The 12,393-nt window shown below is 50.5% G+C and overlaps 1 protein-coding gene across 1 annotated transcript in view; it reads right to left on the reverse strand.

Annotated features, from left to right (window-relative positions):
• TJP3 (tight junction protein 3) overlaps window positions 1-7,903 on the reverse strand; it is a 31,353-nt gene extending 23,450 nt beyond the window's left edge. Inside the window, exon 1 of the mRNA XM_006754070.2 lies at window positions 7,677-7,903. The gene's annotated coding sequence lies outside the window, so the exon portion shown is untranslated. The remainder of the gene's footprint in view (window positions 1-7,676) is intronic.
• Between the last annotated feature and the right edge of the window lie 4,490 nt (window positions 7,904-12,393).

Genomic DNA, 12,393 nt, shown 5'->3' on the forward strand with positions numbered 1-12,393 from the left:
ATCCCGCTAAGCGCCAGCTGCCGGCCGAGGCCGAGGCCAGCCAGGCACGGCCGCCAGGAAGACCCGGCCGGGATCACTGGCCGCGTTCGGAACAGAGCTGCTACTTGATGGGGTTTTCTATCCGTGAAACAAGCACATGTTGAGGTTCAGTAGTTAGTAGGCCTATAGATCCGAAGCTAGAGACCCCCGGAGCATAGGGCGCGGGTCTTCCTCGAGTCGCCCCATCTCCAGGAGGTTTACCCCAGGTCATAGGTGGAAACGGAGGCCCAGGGAGCATCAGCACAGACGCTCTGCAGAAGCCCAGCTGCCCCACCGGGGCCTGGCTCTGTTTTCACACCCAGCCCTGGGCTGGCCCCAGGAGGAGAGGGCGGTGGGAGGAAATTCCTCAGACTCCTGAGAGTAAAGGTCGGGCTTCCTCCTCTTCACCTGGGCTGGCCTCACCCTCAGGGACCCAGTTTCCTTACACCCCGGGGTGAGAGAGGGAGGAGGTCACCTGCGTGGGTGGAGCTGGTGGTGGCTCCACCCACATTCCTTTCTGCTTAAAAAAAAAACACAAACCTACACAAAAACCCTCCCTAAGGCTCAGCTCATTCAGAACCCCACCTCACCCCAAGGTTGAAAGGGCAGATCTGGGTGTAGACACCTCTTCCCAGCCTCATCCAGCCAAGACTGTGCAGAGGGAAACCCTAGACTTAGGGAAGGGGTGAAGCAGAAAGGAAATTGGGAGATCAGGAAGGCTTCCTGGAAGAGGGGGCTTTGCCCCTGGGTTTGTTTTTGTTTCAATATATTTTTATTGCCCTAACCGGTTTGGCTCAGTGGATAGAGTGTCGGCCTGCGGACTGGGGGGACCCAGGTTCGATTCCGGTCAAGGGCATGTACCTTGGTTGCGGGCACATCCCCAGTAGGGGGTGTGCAGGAGGCAGCTGATCGATGTTTCTCTCTCATCAGTGTTTCTAACTCTCTATGCCTCTCCCTTCCTCTCTGTAAAACCTCAATTAAAAATTTTTTTAAATATATTTTTCTTTATTTCAGAGAGCAAGGGAGAGGGGAAGAGAGCTGGAAATATCAATGATGAGAGAGAATCATTGATTGACTGCCTCCCGCATGCTCCCTACTGGGGATCGAGCCCCCAACCTGGGCATGTGCCCTGACTGGGAGTTGAACTGTGACCTTGTTCATAGGTCGAGGCTCAACCACCGAACCACACGGGCTGGGCAATGGGGTTTTGAATGTTGAATAAGAGTTTGTCAAGTGAAAAAGACAGACAGTATAATCAAAGCCTTTGAGGCCCCCAAAGCTGACTTCTCACTCCTCCCAACTGCAGTTTCCCCCAAAATACTAGTCTGGATACCCCAGTCAGCCATGATCGGCTCCTCAAGGGTCCCCAAATGTTACCAAAGGAATAAACTTCTGCTGAAGACCCACTTGGTACTTTAGACAGCCTTTCTCTATGTAACGTTCAGCTGCCAGCACAGAAGTTGATTTTAGGTAGAACAAGGCCAAACATTTTTTGAATAGCTGTGTATTAGTTTTAATGGGTCATAGGAAAAAAACATAAATAAGTTTCCTACTGGCACACGCGCGCACACACACACACACACACACACACACACACACACGGGGGTTTGTGGCTGCAGTTACTCAGGAGGACTTGCTGATTGGGGCACACGTTTTGGCAATCAGATAGGTGGCCTGGAGGTGACATCCTGGAGCTGGGGGACATGCTGAGTCCCCACACTCCCCGCCATCTGATCGCAGTGCCATTATCTATAGAATGAATGGACTGAATCCATGGGAATGAGGCTGCTGGGTCACTTTTACTGAGTGCTTGCTTCACGCCAATATCATGTTACATATGACATTCACGTGCGCATTTTACAGCTGAGAAAACTGAGGCCAGGCGGGTCAAGTGACAGCCCGACCGACAAGAGGGGGACCTGGCTATCCGACCTCAGATCCTCGCTATAGGTACTTCGCCCTGTGGGGCCATTCTGCCTCCAGGGGACACTGGATAGTGTCGCAGATTCTGTGGCTGTCATGACTGGAAGTGTTCCTGGCAGCGAGGGGATGGAGACCAGGGATACTGCTCCGCACCCCACAGATACAAGGATGGCCCCCACAGAGAATGAACTGACCCCAAATGTCAATAGCGCTGGGACAGAGACACCCCACTCTAAACCCCTCGTGGAAAGAGGACGCTCACCCCAGGACAGATGGTCTTCCTCCAGCCACCCATTATTCTGATCTCACCTTGTTATGCCCTTGTCAAGAGCACTCAGAGGCTCCTTGGTATACCCATGAGATGACCCTGTGCTCACGTCCCAGGTTTTGGAGAAGAGCACTGGCCTCGAGCCCCCATTCCCCTGACCCCTGACCTCCAGATCCCTTTATGGGGTTAAAAATCTGCTTTTCATCCACCCACTTTACTCATGTTTTCATTCATTCAGTCATTCACTCAACAAAAATGTTTCAAGCCCCTGCTATGCACTAAGTGCATGAAGAAGTAATGGGGACCAACTTCCCCCCTGAAATTGCAGCGCGAACTTCAACCAGGAAAGGGCAGAGCAGGTGTGGCATGAGGGGTTAGGGAGAGATGCAGGGGAAGGTGAGGTCTCGGAAAGTACTTGCAAGATGGATTTGCTTGGCCCCTTCTGAGCATCTATGGGGAAACTGAGGCCCAGAGAGGGCAGAGGCTGGGCTGAGGTCCCCCAGGTGTCAGCTGCCAGGAGGAGTAGGAGCCTGGGGCTTTGTTCTTGGGCTTTGAAACTTCCTGGTGGAGGCTGCTTTGCTGGTGTGCTACAAGAAGCTGCGGTCATCTGTGGCCTAACAGGTCAGACCGGAACCCAAGAATGTCCTGAAGCAGCTCTGGGATATGGCTCAGTCATCAGCATTTATTGAGTGCCCACTGTGTACACACAGGACTGACAACACCGGCCCAGTCCCTGCTCTAAAGGAAGCCCAGGATCCCCGGGGGCAAGTAGACCATAATGAAATCATCAAAAAAAGTAAGTAAAAAGTACAACCTAGACTTCTGAGAGCATTGGCAGGGAGACACGACCTGGACTGGGGGCTCAGGGCGAGCTTCTCTGAGGAGGTAGCACTCGAGATGAGATGAGAACTGAGTTTAGTAAATGTGACCAAGGTGAGAGGCACCTGGGCAGAGAAACAGTTAGACCCGAAGGAGGTGAGGGGGGAGCCCTGGGGAGATCTAGAGGAAGGTATTCTAGGTGGCGTGAACAGCATGTGCAAAGGCCCTGGGGTAGGACCATGCCTGGCATGTTGGAAGAACAGAGAGAAGGCCTGCATGGCTGAAGCAGAGTGAGGGGAGAGCGTTAGTGAGGAGGTCAGGGCAGGGAGGGAACAGGGACAGGTCACCCAGGACCTTCTGAGATTTGGGCTTGTTTTTTTGGGGTGGGAGGGAGATGGAAGCCCTGGAGATCCATGAACACTGGAAAGACCTGCCTCAGGTGCTCACTGGCACCATCCTGTGGCTGTTGCGGGGAAGACATATTGTGGGGGCCAGGGTGGGACTTCCTTAGGTGCTCAGAGGCGCCCTTTGGTGGCTACTTGGAGGGAGGGCTGACTGTGGTGGGGAGAGGGGGATTAGGGAGGCCAAACCTGGAGGCTCTGTTAGATGTTGCTCCCCCCCCCCCTTTTTATGAACATTTTATTTTGGAACTATTTTAAATTTACAGAAAAGTTGTAGATATAATTCAAGAGTCCCCATATGCTCCTCACCCGGTTTCCCCCAACATTAACATTGTACATGACATTGGTATATTTGTGAAAATTAAGAAAGCAACATGGCCAAGTCACCATTAAGTAAACTCCACGTTGTAACAGGTCCTACTAAGATCCCCTTTCTGCCCCGGGACCCACCCCGGATCCCCAGTGCGTTCAGCCAGCTTGGGCTCCACTCCCCTCGTCCCACAACCTTTCCCGCCTGGAACAGACTGGCCCGGGACTCGGTAGAATGCCTCTCACTTGGGCTGGTCTGACGCTTTCCTCATGACTGGACTGTGTGGCAGAGAAGCGGGTAGGGGGAGTTCTGGGGTTAGAGGAAGGGCAGATTCTGGGTGTGGCGGACTCCCGGAGAGCGTGTGAGGACTGAGCAATGATGTCCCCGGGGTTGGCAGTGTGGGGTCCTGGTGCCCCTTAGTGACAGCACTTTGGTGTAGGAGGAAAGGGAAAGTGCGGATGGCCTGTAGACCTTCCTAGGAGCTTGAAGTCGGGAATGCAGCTGGAGGGGGCTCAGATGTCGAAGCTCTAAAAGGAAGCTCTGTGGAAAGGGGGTCGCTGAGCCGGGCATGAGTCCCAACCCCTCTGACTCTTGCCTTAGTTTCCCCATCTGTGTCATGGGGACCTGGTTCTGCCTTTGAGTCCTATCCTTAGGAAGGTTCAAATGTTCAGGCATCCGGCCTGTGGCAGGCGCGCGGAAGGTTTGCCTGTGTGCTCCTTGTGCTCCCCTCTCCACTCCAGACCGGGAGGAGGGACACAGCCCCAGTGGGAAAAGACAAAGGTGGATTATGGTGTCCCCGGGGCTGGAGGGGGCCCCCAAAACTCTCTGTATCAAGGGTCTGTCCTGTGCAGCAGCCGGGTAGGACCCGGATCCTTGACACCTTTCTTACAGCCCCTGTCTTCAGTCTGGCCTCACAACAGGACCCCAGGCCAACTCCCCTCTGACCATCCCCATTAAAGGTCCCTCATCCCCTACATTGACAGTCCTTATCTGCTTTGTGGCTGAACCTGCCCAACCTGAAATCTGTCCTCTCACAGCACTGGCCTTTCTACTCTGTTCAGAATAGTAGGTGAGTGTTTGTTTGTTTGTTTAGTGCCTACTGCATACCAGGCACTGTTCTAGGCACTGGGGATACTACAATGGTAGAACTCACAGACCAGCGGGTAGAGCAGATATTCAACAAATAGTCCCTCCAATGAATGTGCAGTGAATAAGCTGTGGCTTTAGCTCAAGAACATTCAATAGCTCCCTAGCATCCATTGAAAGCATACTTATTGAGCATCTGATTAATGCCAGATTCTGGCAATACCCTCCCTCCCAAGTTATCTATGCCTGTCGTCACCTATGATCTATTTTACAGCCGTGTAAATTGCAGGAAACTGGTGCTATTGCAAAGGAGTCTTGTCCAGAGGAGTGCAGATGGATTTTGTCCCGTGGGCCACAGATTATTGCCCTGTGACTATTGACCCGTTTTGAATTGATTTGTAAATTCATTTCAGCATTCTTGATGCCGTGTGTGTGTGTTCTTTCTTTACATTCATTCTTGAACAGGCTGTAAACTCTTCCTGGTTCCCACATGAATTAATGCATTAAACAAACTCATAACGCACCTGTCTGTTTTCATATTAGTATGAGAGTCATGTTTTTACGTTTTTGGGGGAAAACTATCCTTTAACACTCTAATACCGAAAGGCCTCACACCAGCATCCAAGTCTCTCCCCTCATATTTCTAACTACTTCCCCGTTACTTGTCCCATTAAAATCTTCAAACCCCAGAACATTCTCCCACCTTTCTTCAAAATCACCCTGGACCCCAATCTATTTCTCATACATCAGCATATGCTGTGCTGTAGTTCTACCAAGTCTTTCCAGAATCTGCCCACTTCTCCCCTCCCCTCTGCCTCCACCTGGTCTAGTCCCATCATTGCCCACCTGGACCAACCCAGTCAACTCAGCCCTGGCCCCCTCGCTCCTGCCCTTTCCTGTCACAGTCTGTTCTCCCTGCAGCCACCAGAGGGCACCTGTGAGCACCTGAATCAGGTCTGGTCCATCCTCTGCCCACAGCCCTCCGGGACTCCTCCCTCCCTCCAGGAAAAGCCCAAGTCCTCCCCAAGGCCCCACACGACCTGCCCCATCCCCTTCCTGCCCTCACCTCCTCCCACTCTCCCCCTCGCTCACTGTCCTCCAACCACCTGCCTGGGGCCTTTACACCTGACACTTCCTTTAAGTCTTATCAAGTGGGCCCTCCCTAATCTTTAGTTAAGATTATAAATTGCCTTCCTGTCTATTTCATTCCTATTTCTTGAACTTCTTTTACTTCTTTTTTCCTGTGAAACTGACCGCTCTCTGACTCAGGATACAATTTAGCATAGTTAACTTCCTTATTATGGCTCTTCTCTGTCTTTCTCCACCAAAATACAAGGCCACAAGATCAGGGACCTTTTCTGGATCCCCAAAGCCCAGAACAGCGCCCGGCACACGGTCGGTGCTCCATACATTCAGGTCCAGTCCCCGGGCACTTCCTCCTCCCATTCACATCTCCCACGAATGAACCTCAGTCCATTCCAAAGAGTGTCAGACTCCACCCTGAGCAAACACTGCTCCTCTGGCATCGGACCAGGACGAGGAGGAAGAACAGAAACCCATACTAGAAAGTGAACTTTCCCCAGAACTCAGGGCGTCATGGGAGCACTGAGCCAGGGAGGCGGAAATTCATAAGATGCTGAGCCTGGGACGTCGGTCAGGGGGCATGGGCAGCCCCCAGACCTTCCTGCTCTCTACATTTTGACTCCTACCTGCCTGACAGCCAAACTTTGCTGTGCAGCCCTGGACATGTGGCTGCCCCTCTCTGAGCCAGGGCTAAGTATAAAAAACACACCAGATTTGGAAGTGCGGTACCCCCAAAAGAATAAAACAGGAAAGTGGCTAGCCTGAGGTCTGATTTTGAGTGAAACACCTTTTCCCGCAATCCCCACACGACTAGCATCGATTGCTGACCCTGTGCTGTGTGTTCTCAGCAGCCCTGCTATCTGGTGGCTCTTATACCCACTTTACAGACTGGAAAACTGAGATCCAGATAGGAGAAATGGCTGGAGGCTGTCTCAGTCGAAACATATCCCTCACAACCCCCCAACCCCCCAAATCTCAAGCCTCCCTGCTCCCTGGGGCTCCATGATCATGCTGCCCTGGGGTGGTCCCTAATGCCAGGCCCACTCTGTGCCCCGCGTCTCAGATGCCTATGCCTTCCCAGCCCCAAGGGACCCACTTGGTCCCGGACAAAGAGATTTGAGGTGCGATCAGACACTGGCGCTCAGGAAGCTCCTTTTGTCCTGCACGTCTGGGAGCAAATGACCCAGAAAAATGTCTTGCCACCCATCCCCTCTCCTCTCCAGCTTCTCTGCCCAAAGACCATCCTGTCTCCTTGCCCACAGCCTGCTCTGTGGACTGTTGTGACAACTGTTGGCTTGCCCCAACCCCCTCCTGTGTTTCACCTTCAGGAGAAGCACGGTAAGGCGACCCCAGGACCTGTCTCCCCAGCTCCCGCAGGTGCCTGCGGTGGTGGGAGGCCCGTGCAATTCTCAGAAGAGGCCCCCCACATTGACCCGGTGCCAGGCTGTCCCGCCTGCCACCTCCCTGCCCGACTTCCCGTCCTTCGTTTGGAGGATCAGAGAGACCAACCCGTGCCCCCTCGGCCCCCTGGCACCACCTGGGCCAACAATGACCCTTTTAGGTCTCTGGCTCTGGCGTCCTGGGCTGGCTGCCAGGGGCAGTAGCTGCCAGCAGATAATCCTTTAGAAACTATGTCAGTGCCCACGCAGGAGTGTCAGCTTCCTGCTTTCAGGGGAGCTGCGGGAAGGGACGCGGGGTCCCAGGTCCCCGTGGTGGGGAGTCCGGCCCCAGCAATGGCCCCGGGGATGACGGGCAGAGTGGGACTTACCTGTCTAGGAGGCTGAGAGGCCTCTGGGCAGGCAGCAGGAGCCTGGGCTTGGGTGCCCGCCTGGCATGGGGGTGGGGAGGGAACCTGAGGTTTGAGCTCTGTCCTCCCCACCTGTTTGCTCAACTTTTCCTCGCTTGTGGCAGCTGTAGGCTGGCGGGTCCCGTGCCAGGTGGAACCAGCAGGGCAACATGCGACATGCACAGGCGAACTGGCAGTATGAGCGAGACAGGGAGGCTGGCTGGGTGTGTGGCTCTGTCGTAAGGTGCTCTCACGTGGGAGCAGCTGGCCTTAACCCCTGCTCGCCCAGAGGCCAGGGACACCAGAGTCGTGACCTGCTTGGCTATTCACCCCTGGGCCGCTTGCTGACAGCAGCACTGGGGCCAGCACATATAGGCTGGTCCTGGGGAAAGGTTTAATGAATCAACTAAGAAATAAAAGAAGGAAACTCCTCCTGGCCCCCTCCCTCTCCCCTCTGCTCTCTTGGCAGCGGGAACTGCCAAGTCTTTGCATTTGCCGTGCCTTCCACCGCATGTGCCATCTCAGACACTGTGGCAGGGCTGGCTCCTTCCTGCCCTGCAGATCTGAGAGCAAATTCTGCTTCTGTGCTGCAAAGTGACCAGCCAGATTCCTGTGCCAAGAAGCTTCAGTCATTTCCCAGCTGGGTAGCTTTGGGTCTCCTCCGTTACCTCATCTAAAAAATAGGGGAAAACACTAGCAGCTACTTTCTAGGGGAGTTTCGAAGGGTGAGTCAATGAATAAATGTCCATAAAGTGCTTAAAACAGGACAGGGCACACAGTAGGTCCACATCTTCCGGATACTACGCACAGGTGACCGATCCCAATGCATGAGATGTGGTTAAGTATGAAAAACACACCAGATTTGGGAGACGCGGTACTCCCAAAAGAATGTAAAATAGCCTGTTATTTTTTAAAAGTATGGTTTTATGATTTTTAGAGAGGAAGGGAGACGGTTAGAGAGAGAGAAACATCGTTGAGGTGCCTCTGCACGCCTCCAACTGGCAATGGAGCCCGCAACTTGGTCATGTGCCCTGAACGGGAATCGAACCTGTGATTTCTTGATTCATGGGTCAACACTCAACCACTGAGCCACGCTGGATGGGCTCGTTATATTTTTACATGGTACTTAAAAAATATCTTTATTGTTGAAAGTATGACATATGTCCCCCTTTTCTCATTGACCCCCTTCTAGCTGGCCCCCACCCTCTCCCCGGGCCTTCACCACACTGTGTCTGTGTCCATGGAGCATGCTTATGTGCGGATAAGTTCTTTGGTTAATTTTTTTTCCGCGCGCACACCCCCACCCCCACCTTCCCTCTGAGATTCGACAGTCTGTTCCATGGGTCTATGTCTCTGGATCTATTTTGCTTGTCAGCTTATTTTATTCATTAGATTCCACATATGAATGATGTCATGTGATACTCGTCTTTCTCTGACTGGTTTTTTCACTTAGCATAATACTGGTCTTCAGGTCCCTCCCTCCGTGCTGTCTCAAACGGTAAGAGAGCCTTCTTTTTTACTGCTGCATAGTATTCCACAGTGTACATGTACCACAGAGCTTGTTATTTTTAATATCCACTCTATGTTGCAATGATATTTTGCATATGTTGGGTTAAATGAGACATGTGGTTAAACGAATCTTACCACTTTCTGTTTTGCTCTTTATATTGTGGTTAGTGGAAAATTTTAAATAACATCTAAGATTTCATTTTTTTGTTAATCCTCACCCAAGGATATGTATTTTTTTCAATATATCTTTTTTTTTTAATATCTTTTATTGACTTTTCACAGAGAAGAAGGGAGAGAGATAGAAATAGAGAGTTAGAAACATCGATGAGAGAGAAACATCGATCAGCTGCCTCCTCCACATCCCCCACTGGGGAAGTGCGCGCAACACAGGTACATGCACTTGACAGGAATAGATATATAAACATGCATGATGAGAGAGAGAATCATTGATCAGCCGCCCCCGACTGGGGATTGAGCCTGCAATCCCGCCATGTGCCCTTGGCCAGAATCGAACCTGGGACCCTTCAGTCCGCAGGCTGATGCTCTATCCACTGAGCTAAACTGTCTAGGGCAAGGATATTTTCCCCCCGTTGATTTTCAGAGAGAGTGGAAGGGAGGGGGTGAGACACACAGAGAGAAACATCACCGTGAGAGAGAGACACATTGATTAGTTGCCTCCTGCACGCACCCCAACTGGGCCCGGGATCGAGCCTGCAACCAAGGTAGGTGCCCTTGACCTGAATCGAACCCATGATCCTAAGTCCGAGGGCCAGCTCTCCAGCCACTGAGGCAAACCAGCTAGGGCTAACGGTTAAGATTTTACATTTAAATTGGCTTGTATTGCCTTGGCTCTGTTGGTTAGAGCGTCCGCCCAATATACCAAGGTTGACGGTTCAATCCCTGATCGGGGCACATACAAGAATCAACCAATGACTGCATAAGCAGATGGAACAACAAATCGCTATCTCTCTCCCTCTAAAATCAATCAATAAATAAAATCTAAAAAATTGGCCATTACATTGGCTTGCGTTGTAGTTCTTGGGCCGCGCTGGAATAGGTGCTTAACACATAATAGATATTGAGCCCGTCCTTTCCGATCACATTCTATTGCCACCGTGTCACATCTGTGCTATTTCCAAAGGGTTTATTAGGAGCTGAAACTATCTCCTGTGTTGTGCTTGTTTATCTCTCTCTTCTAGAATGTCACCTTATTGAGGTCAGGGATTTCGTCTTGCTCATTCCTGTATCCCCGTGGCCTAGAACAGTGCCTGGTACACAGGCGGTGCTCAATAAGTGTTTGTGGCATGAATGAATGCATGCATGCATGAACGAACGAACGAATGAATGGAATATGGGGAGGGGGAGGGGAGACACAAGGGTCCCTCCTAGCTGGTACCTAGCGTTGATGCCAATAGCATATATGACCACCAGGGGGCGCCAGAAACCAGGCAATTGGCCCCAGCCGGCAGCCTCAGTTTTCCATCTTGTAAAACCAGAAAAGTGGCTGGGTAGTTCAGTTGCTTGGAGCGTCCTCCCCTTTCGCCAAAGTCGGGGGTTTGATCTCTGGTGAGGGCATATGCAGGAAGCAAACAGTTAAAGCATAAATAGGTGGAACCACAAGTCAACGTCTCTCTCTTCCTCTCTCTAAAAATCAATAAATAATAAGGGTATAATAAGGGAGCAGGGACGTGGGGGGAGGATGAATCAGGAGGACCAGAAGCCCACCCAGACCCCGGCCCCTCCCTCCTCTCCATTCCCTGCCTCCTCTGCTGTCCCCTCCTACCCCCATCCCCACCCCCGACTCTTGCACCAGCTTGGTTTTTTCTCTTTACATATTCATTTTTTAAAAACTAAAGTTTATACACACGTGTACTTTAAAGAGTCGAATTCTATTTCAGTTTTGTTAAAATTAGCAGTGGCATTGTCACCCCACAATTTCTCCCTTCCCAGAGGGGCTGTCCTCTTAGTTTAAGTTAAATTATGCTGACATTCATTTCTGCATCTCTAAATAATGCCTGTTTTGCCACTTCTTGATTTTTCAGTTTTAGTATTGACTTCCCACCAGGAGAGGTTCAGAATCAAACCTGAAAAAAAATTTTAATTTCATTTTCATGATCCTTATCACTAATCCAACCCCCAGCCCTTCCCCAGTTGTGTGAACCAGTGCTTCTCAAACTCTCCCAGGCATGCACATTGCCTTAGGGGGCTCATTGAAACCTAAACGGTGGAGTCCCACCCCAGGTGTTTCTGATGCAGGAGGTCTGAGGTGGGTGGGGTACAAGATTCTCTACCAAACTCCAGGGTGATGTCTCCCCAGCACCCCAGGCAGTGATGAGGGACCATGTCTCTGGAGTCAGGCAGGCCCGAGTGGAAACACCCCAGCTCCCGTCCTTCACTAGCAGGACGTCTGGGTCCCCCACCTACACCTCAGCCACTCCCCACAGCAGAAATCATTAGTTATGAAGAAAATACTGACAGCAGCATTTATTACTCCTCAAATCATGACCTCACAATTAACAACTGCCTAGTCATATCACAAATAAATTCACCATTAGACTTTAATAACAACAGTGATACAATTATTCTTCATACATAAATACACTGATTGACAGCATGGTTCTTTGTGTAATTCTCATGTGCAAAATGGGAATGACAATAGATTTTATCGGCTTGATCAGTATAATGCAATAATTATTGTTTTCTAGGTATAAGGTTCTGTGTTAGATATTGGGAACATACTAATAGTGAAAAACAGGTCCCTAACTTATGGAGATTTGGCATGTCAAAGGCTTTGGCACTGAGACTAGCATTTAGTAATATTATTATGTATATTTATCATTATATTATAAATAATGTTATATATAACATTTCTACCTTATACATCAATACTACTTATATAATAATATGTTAATTTTATTTAGTAATAACATATCATAACCCATATAATTTTACATCGTGCATAATGAAAATTAAACGTTATCATAATTACTATTTATATTAAAATATTTAACACAATATTGTGTTACTTATAGTATGGTAATAAATAATTTACTGGTTGTAAGTATTCTTTATTTCCATATATATTACTACAATTACAATGTGAAGTGACTGGAATGCGCTGCCCTTCCACACCCTGAGCGCGTGGGGGCGCTCGAGGCGCTCCGGGGTTTGGGACACACTCAGGCCCCGC

Source organism: Myotis davidii, unplaced genomic scaffold (genome assembly GCF_000327345.1).
Source record: "Myotis davidii unplaced genomic scaffold, ASM32734v1 scaffold551, whole genome shotgun sequence".
NCBI classification, from domain to species: domain Eukaryota; kingdom Metazoa; phylum Chordata; class Mammalia; order Chiroptera; family Vespertilionidae; genus Myotis; species Myotis davidii.